Source organism: Dioscorea cayenensis, chromosome 20, assembly GCF_009730915.1.
Source record: "Dioscorea cayenensis subsp. rotundata cultivar TDr96_F1 chromosome 20, TDr96_F1_v2_PseudoChromosome.rev07_lg8_w22 25.fasta, whole genome shotgun sequence".
In the NCBI taxonomy this organism is placed as follows: Eukaryota; Viridiplantae; Streptophyta; class Magnoliopsida; order Dioscoreales; family Dioscoreaceae; genus Dioscorea; species Dioscorea cayenensis.
Genome location: NC_052490.1, coordinates 677,312 through 686,223, shown reverse-complemented (window position 1 = coordinate 686,223; position 8,912 = coordinate 677,312). Strand labels below are relative to the sequence as shown.

At 29.6% G+C, this 8,912-nt stretch overlaps 1 non-coding gene across 1 annotated transcript; it reads right to left on the bottom strand.

Annotated features, from left to right (window-relative positions):
- Positions 1 to 8,548: 8,548 nt before the first annotated feature.
- LOC120252148 lies at positions 8,549 to 8,654 on the bottom strand. The gene has a single exon (XR_005533694.1). It is a non-coding gene; the product is annotated as a small nucleolar RNA R71 (small nucleolar RNA).
- Between the last annotated feature and the right edge of the window lie 258 nt (positions 8,655 to 8,912).

Below are 8,912 nucleotides of genomic sequence, written 5' to 3'. Positions count from 1 at the left end.
GCAAGAAATGAGGATTACAAAAACAATATGAGACATTAGAAAAACATATGATTATTATTTTGATTCAAAAATAGATTACATAGGATTAGGGTTTTGATTAAAAAATATGAGACATTACGAAAATAAAACATAGGATTAATGTTTTAATTCAAATATAGGAGGTATTTCAAAAACAAAATAAAGATTAGGGTATTGATTGATAAATAGGAGACATTTCTATAAGAAAACATATGATTGGGGTTTTGATACATAATAGTATGAATTCCAAAAAGAAAAAGGTAGGATTATAGTTTTGATTGGAATATAGTAGGCATTCCGAAAAGAAAACATAAGATTATTGTTTTCATTGAAAAATACGAGACATTTCGAAAATGAAACACAGGAATAGGATTATGAATAAAAAATAATAGATATTCCGAAAAGAAAACATAGGAGTATAGTTTTCATGGGAAATTATGAGACATTATGTAAATTAAACACATGATTATTCTTTTTATTCAAAAATAGTAGACATCCCCAAAAGAAAACATGAGATTATGGTTTTGATAAAAAAATAGGAGCCATTCCAAAAAAACTTAGGATTATGGTTTTATTAAAAAAATATTACACATTATCAAGTGAAAACATACGATTATTGTTTTTATTAAAAAATAGTAGACATTCCCAAAAGAAAACATATGATTGACATTTTGATTCTAAATAAAGAGGCATTTGAAAAATAAAACATAAAACTATGATATTGATTAAAAAATATGAGACATTCCGTAAAGAAAACATAGGATTAGGGGTTTGATTGAAAAATGGAACCAATTACTATAAGAAAACATAGGATTAGGGTTTTGGTTATAAACTAAAAAATAGGGGACATTTCCAAAAGTAAACATATGATTATTGTTTTGATTCTCAAATAGCAGATATTCCTGAAACAAAACATAAGATTAGGGTTTTGATTCAAAAACAGGAAACATTATGAAAAGAAAAACATAGGAGACATTACGAAATGAAAACATACGATTATCAGTTTTGAATTAAAAAAAGCCTAACATATGTTTTCTTTTCAAAACTGATAAATATGAGACATTAAAAACATAGGATGTGGGTTGTGCTTGCAAAATAGGAGACATTATGAAAAGAAAACATAGGATTACGGTTTTGATTCAAATATAGTAGGCATTCCGAAAAGAAAACATAGAATTAGGGTTATGATTGAAAAATAGGAGACATTACCATATGAAAAAAGTAGGATTAGAGTTTGACTAAAAAATAGTATACATTATGAAAAAAAACATAGGATTAGGGTTTTGATTGAAATATGATTGGCATTCAAAAATGAAAACATAGGATTAGGGCTTTACTTGAAAAAAATGAGACATTCCGAAAATAAAACATAGTATTAGGGCTTTAATTTGATAAATAGGAGACATTACTATAAGAAAACAAAAGATTAATGTTTTTATTGAAAATAGAATAATAGGGGACATTTCCAAAAGAAAACATGGGATTAGTTTTTGATTCAAAAATTGCAGACATTCCGATAAAAAAACATTAGATTATGGTTTTGTTTCAAAAATAGCAGACATTGCTAAAAGAAAAGAAAAGGTTAGGTTTTTTATTGAAAAATATGGGCTATTCTGAAAAGAAAATAAAGTATTTGGGGGTTACAGTTTTGATTCAAAACTGATAAATAACAGACATGAAGAAAAGAAAACATAGTATTAGGGTTTTAAGTAAAAGATAGGACCTGTTGCAAAAATAAAATATAGGATTTGTGTTTTGATTTCAAAATCGGAGGCATTCCGAAAAAACCATAGGATTCGGGATTTGATTGAAAAATAGGAGACATTACTATAAGAAAACTTAGGATTAGTGTTTTGAATAGGAGACGTTCCGAAAAGAAAAAAGGATTAGGGTTTTTGATGAAAAAGAATTAGGATTTTCATTCGAAATTGAAAAATAAGACACATTCTGGAAAGAAAATATAGAATTATGGTTTCAACTAAAAGATAGAAGACATTCTAAAAAGAAAACATAGGTTTAGGGTTTTGATTGCAATATAGGAGACATTATAATAAGAAAACATAGGATTTGGGTTTTGATTAAAAATTAAAAAATAGTGGGCATCCAAAAAAGAAAACATAGGATTAGAGTTTTGATTAAAAATAACAGACATTTCAAAAAGAAAACATATTCCAAAGGAAATCCAAATACTATGTTTTCACATAGTAATATCTCTTATCTTTTATTTTCGTAATCATTGCTAATTTTTAATTAAAACCTTAATTATATATTTTCCTTTTGGAATTACTCAAATTTTTCGAATTAAACCCCTAATCCTATGTTTTCTTATAGTAATGTCCCCTATGTCTCAATCAAAAAGCTAATCCCAAGTTTTTTTTAGAATGACTCCTATTTATTTTTAAATGAAAACCAAAATCCTATGTTTTCTTTTGTAAATGTCTTCTATTTTTTATTCAAAATACTAATCCTATGTTTTCTTTTCTTAATGTCTGCTATTTATCTATTTAACACCCTAATCCTATGTTTTATTTTCAGAATGCCTCATATTTTTCAATCAAAACAATAATCTTATATTAGAATGCCTACTATATTTCAATTATAACCCAAATAATATGTTTTTTTTTCTGAATGTACACTATTTTTGAATCAAAACCCTAATCCTATGTTTTCTTATAGTAATGTTTCATATTTTTCAATCAAAACCCTCATCCTTTGTTTTCTTTTCTAAATGTCCATATTTTTCAATGAAAACCCTATTTCTACATTTTCTTTTCATATCTCCTATTTCTCATTCAAAACTATAATCCTATTTTTTCTTAATAGTAATGTCTCCTATTTCTCATTCAAAAATCTAATCCTATGTTTCCTTATTGTAATGTCTTCGGTTTTTCAATGAAAACCCTAATTCTGTGTTTTATTTTCGGAATACCTACTATATTTGAATCAAAACAATATTCCTATGTTTTTCTTTTCAGAATGTCTTCTATTATTGTTTTGATTAAAAACAATAAGATAATAATAGGAGACATTACTATTTTTTTAATTAAAGCCCTAATCATATGTTATCTTATAGTAATGTCTCATATTTTTCATTCAACACCTTAATCCTATGTTTTCTTGTAGTAATGTCTATTATTTTTAAATCAAATCCCTAATCCTATGTTTTGATTTTAGAATTCCTACTATATATGAATCAAAACCCAAACCTATGTTTTCTTTTTCAATTGTATCATATTTTTCAATTAAAACCCAAATCTTAAGTTTTCTTAAAGTAATGTCTGCTACTTTTAAGTTTTGAATCAATACCATAATCCTTTATTTTCTTTTCAGGATTTTGAATCAAAACCCTCATATGAGACATTCTTTTCAAAACTGATAAATAGCAAATGTTAAGAAAAGAAAATAGAGGATTCAGGTTTAGTTTGCAAAAATAGGAGGCATTCCAAAAAAAAGATAGGATTACGGTTTTGATTCAAATATAGTAGTTATTTTGAAAAGAAAACATAGGATTAGGGTTTTAATTAAAAAATAGGAGACACTACTATAAAAACTCATTCACTCACTGTTTTGATTAAGAAATAGTAGATATTACGAAAAGAAAAATATAGGATTAGGGTTTCGGTTGAAATATAGTAGCCATTCCACAAATAAAACATAGGATTAGGGTTTTGATTGAAAAATATGAAACACTTCGAAAATAAACATAGGATTAGGGTTTTGAATAAAAAATAACAAACATTGCCAAATAAAAACAAAGGATTAGGGTTTTGATTAAAAAATAGGACGCATTACAAACAAAAAAATTAGGATTAGCTTTTTGATTAAAAAATATGAGACATTAAAAAAAAAGATAGCATTCTGGCTTTGCTTGCAAAATAGTAGACATTCAGAACATAAAGCATATGATTAGGGTTTTTATCCAAATATAATCAGCATTCCAAAAAGAAAACATAGGATTAGGGTTTTTATTAAAAAATAGGAGACATTTCTATAATAAAACTTAGGATTAGGGTTTTAATTGAAAAATAAGACACATTACTATAACCAAACATAGGATTATGGTTTTGAAAGAAAAATGGGAGGCATTGCTATCAAAAAACACAGGATTACAATTTTGATTCAAAAAATAGTAGACATTCAAAAGTAGGATTAGAGTTTTGATTGAAACATATGAGACATTTCGAAAACAAAAAAAACGTATTATTGTTTTGATTGAAAAATAGGAGATATTACTATAATAAAACATTGGATTAGGGTTTCAATTAAAAACAAAAAAATAGGGCACATTTCCAAAAGAAAACATAGGATTAGAGTTTTTTATTAAAAAATAGGAGACAACCCTAAAAGAAATCAAAGAATTAGTTTTTTGATTGAAAAATGGAAAGCATTCCAAAAAGAAAACATAGGGTTATGGTTTTGATTCAAATATAGTAAGCATTCCAATAAAAAAAACATACAATTATGGTTTTGATTGAAAAATAGGAGACATTACTATAATAAAACATTAGATTAAGGTTTTGATTAAAAACTGAAAAATAGGGCACATTTCTAAAAAAAAAGACATAGGATTAATGTTTTTATTTAATAATAAGAGACATTCCAAAAAGAAAGAAAGAATTAATGTCTTGATCGAAAAATAAGAGGCATTCTAAAAAAGAAACATGGAATTAGGATTTTGATTTAACTAGAGTATGAATTTCTAAAAGAAAACATAAGAATAGTGTTTTGATTGAGAAGCAGGAGACATTAATATAAGAAAACATAGGATTAATGGTTTGATTCAAAACTTATAGACATTCCAAAAAGAAAACAAATGATTAGGATTTTGATTCAAATATAGTAGGCATTCCGAAAAGGAAACATAGCATTATGTCCTTGATTGAAAATAGGTTATATTACCATAAGAAAACATAAAATTAGAGTTTTAATTCAAAAATAGTAGACATTAAAAAAAGAACACATAGGATTATGGTTATGAGTGAAAAACATGAGGCATTGAGAAAATAAAAAAACATAAGATTAGGGTTTTGATTGAAAGATTTGAGACATTCTGAAACAAAAAAAAAAAATCAAATTAAGGTTTTCATTATAAATTAGCAAACATTCCCAAAACAAAAGATAGGATTACTGTTTTGATTAAAAAAAATGAGACATTACGAAAACAAAAACAAAGAATTAGGTTTTTATTGCAAACCATAAAAATAGGACACATTCTCAACAGAAAACACGGTATTAGGGTATTGATTCAAAAATAGCAGCCATTCCTATATGAGAAAAAGAAAAGGATTGATTTTTGATTGAAAAATAAGAGACATTCTTAAAGAAAACATAGGTTAGGGTTTTGATTCAAAAACTGATAAATAGGAGGTATTAAAAAAACATACGATTCGGGTTTTCTTTACAAAATAGGTGATATTCCAAAAAGAAAAACATACAATTACAATTTTGATTCAAATATAGTAGCCATTCTAAAATAAAACATACGATTGAATTTTTTATTTAAAAAAAAGGAGACATTACTCTAAGAAAATATAAGATTAGGGTTTTGATTCAAAAATAACAGCATTCCAAAAAAACAAAAGATAGGATTAGTGTTTTAATTAAAATATATTAGGCATTCTGAAAAGAAAACATAAAATTGGTGTTTTAATTAAAAAGTAGAAGCCATTAAAAAAAGTTAGGATTATGATTTTGATTAAAAATATAAGACATTAACACAAGAAAACATAGCATTATGGTTTTGTTTATAAAATAGAGACATTAAAAAAAGAAAATATAGGATTAGGGGTTTGATTCAAATATAGTAGACATTCAAAAAAACATAGGATTAGGGTTTTGATTGAAAAATAGGAGACAATAGTATAAAAATATATAGGATTATGGTTTATATTGAAAAATAAAAGGCATTAGTGTAAGAAAATATAAGATTAGGGTTTCGGTTGAAAATAGAAGCCATTACTACAAATAAACATAGGATTAGGGTTTTGATTAAAAAATAATAGATATTCCGAAAAGAAAAACATAGAATTATACTATTGTGTATAAGTATTACTAAGTATACTTTTCTTACATTAAGCATTGTTTTTATCAGGTTTTATGTCTCATTTGTGTGTATTTGTGTTCTTTTCTGCATTTAGGGTTGTGGAGACAAGTTCGGAAGAAAAGAAGTAAAAATAGATCATCGATTCGAGTTTTGAGGAATCTCTTGAGCCGAACAACGATCAAGGCACAAGTTGTGTTCACGGCATGTGGATATGTGCCAATCTCCAAAAATGTGCAAGTAAATCTATAAATTGCGAGGGCACGAAGGCAGTCACACTCATATATTATGACATGTGTAATATTGTCAAGAGCTTCATCAATGAGTTTGAAAGCAAGATATGACATGATTTACTGCATGGAAGTGTAGCCAACCATGTGGCCTCGATGAAGAAAGTGAAATAGGGAATATTGTAGCAAAAGTACTATAGCAGGTTATTGTCGTACATCACTATAGCATTGTACTCATAGTACCATCATGCTCACAACACGCAAAATTCATAAAGCCTCGGAAAATTAAGACACCTGTATGGATTTTTCCACATGGGCGTTTGAAATCCTGATTCTATCCCTTTAAATACCACTCCGAAGTATTGTTTTGGCGATCTTTTGCCTATCTTTTGGAGAGAGTGTGGCTAGAGTTTGGAGACGATTTTACTAGAATTTTGGGGCATTTATATGGCATTCGATATCGATTTCCTTCGGAGGAGAGTTATTGGGGGAGCTTCCGACAAGTTTGATTCGCCAGGGTGTGCCCTAGGCTTGAATAAGGAGCCCTTGGAGAAGAAGAATAGACTCCTCAAGACCATTGTCATAGAGCGCAAAGAGATTATCTTTATGGAGTTTTTGCATTCACTTTTGATTTCATCTTTGATTTTGTATTGCTCTATGGAGAGCTAAACCCTTAGTCGGTGCTTGGACATGTAAACCACAGGATGATTTTGTTTCATTGACTTTTATTATGTTTCCTTTAATTGATGTTTTAATTGAGTTTTAATCTTGTTTGTTCATTGATTTGATTTTCCGTTAGAGTGACACTAGGGTTAAGAATCTATCTAGGTAACCCTTTGAAGGGGTAACGACTTCATAAGGGTTAGACTTAGAAGATTGAAGAGGGTCAAGAGGGTGAGTCGAGAGGTAGCGAAACCTCCCCTTTCCTCTCTGATGTGATTTATTCTACCTCCATATTCCAAGAGTTTTTTGCAATCATTTGCAATCATTATAGAGTGAAGTGCTATTAGATCTTTTCCACTAGGGCTTAATTGCGTAAGCAATAGAGTGAAGTGTTGAGAAATCTTTAGTGTTGTGGCTTAATTATGATTTGGGATTTTTCGCCTGGATCAAAGGATTTGATCTATATTAGGGAATAGGGTTTCTTATTTGGAATCCCTAAAGACCCAAGCAGTCCCACATAATGTGAGGTGTTAAGAGTATCCCTTTCCATTGGGGCATAGTGTAGAGGGCTAGTCATGGTTGACCTTAGGTTTGGAACTATGTGTCAATGGATTTCCATGACTCGTTAAACTTCAATTAGGAAGAATAATGTTAGTCTTTCACTTGAAACTATAGTCCTAGGGTGAGCATTGTCCGGGTACCCCATTTTACCATTGGCTACTTCCTCCAATTACTCTTGCTTACTCTCTTTTATCTTTCACTTTTATTTTATTATCGTCAATCATTTGAATCATAATCACCAATAAATTTTTACTCTAGTTAAATAGAAATAATACTTATTTCTAAGCATCTATTCCCTGTGAATCTGACTACCCACCCATTGGGTACTTATTACTTTGACAACCTGTGCACTTGCGGTACACATATGCAAAGTGTGAGTCAAGTTTTTGACGACGTTACTGGGGAGTTGACATTTTAGAAACACTTATACTTTACTATTTTAGCTATTCATCACTTGTTTTATATCACATTTTCTTATTCTTATTTGTGTTTCTTTTATTGCAGCTCTAGGTTATGACCCGAGGCAACCTGTCGAAATTAGTTGAAGGTGATTCAGAAATTGAAAAGAGGATTCATAGATGGGGAAAGGAACCTGTACAAGAATAGTCTAATCCTGCTGAGATAGAAGTTGAAAGGATCTGACAATATGGCTGAACAACATGAACTATAAAAAACACTCTTACATTATGCAAGACCCCTAACCCTTGGCATGCAATCTAGTAATGTCAGGCCACCGATTATAACTCAAAATTTTGAGCTCAAGCTAGGCTTTATCCAAATGTTACGGCGGTCAAAGTAGTTTAATGGTTTGGCCGATGAGGATCCAAACAACCACATCGAGAATTTTCAGAAAGTGTGTGACATGCTCAAGATCAATGGGGTTATGGATGAAGCAATAAAATTGAGGGCCTTTCAATTTTCTTTTAAGGGGAGAGTGAAATAGTGGTTACATTCATTGCCTAGAGCATTGATCACTACTTTGAAGAAAATGGTAGAAGCTTTCCTAGCCAGATATTTCTCTCCTGGAAAAACTACGAAACTCAGCAATGAAATATTCTCTTTTGTTAAGTGGAATTGGAGTCTCTTTTTGAGACATGGGATGGGTTCAAGGATCTTCTGTGGAAATGTCCTCAACATGGGTTCCCTGAGTCGATGATTATCCATACCTTGTACAATGGTTTGAACCAAAGCACGAAGCAATTACTCGATGCTATAACATGAGGTAATTTAGGCAGTAAAACACCAGAAGAGGCCCGACAGTTCATTGAAGAAATGGCTATCAACACTTTCTAGTGGAAAACCCAAGCCAAGAAGAAGGTAGCCGGACTTCAAGAGAACGATGCAGTGTCATCATTAGTAGCCCAGTTTGAGTCCTTGAGCAAGAAGATAGACACCATAAC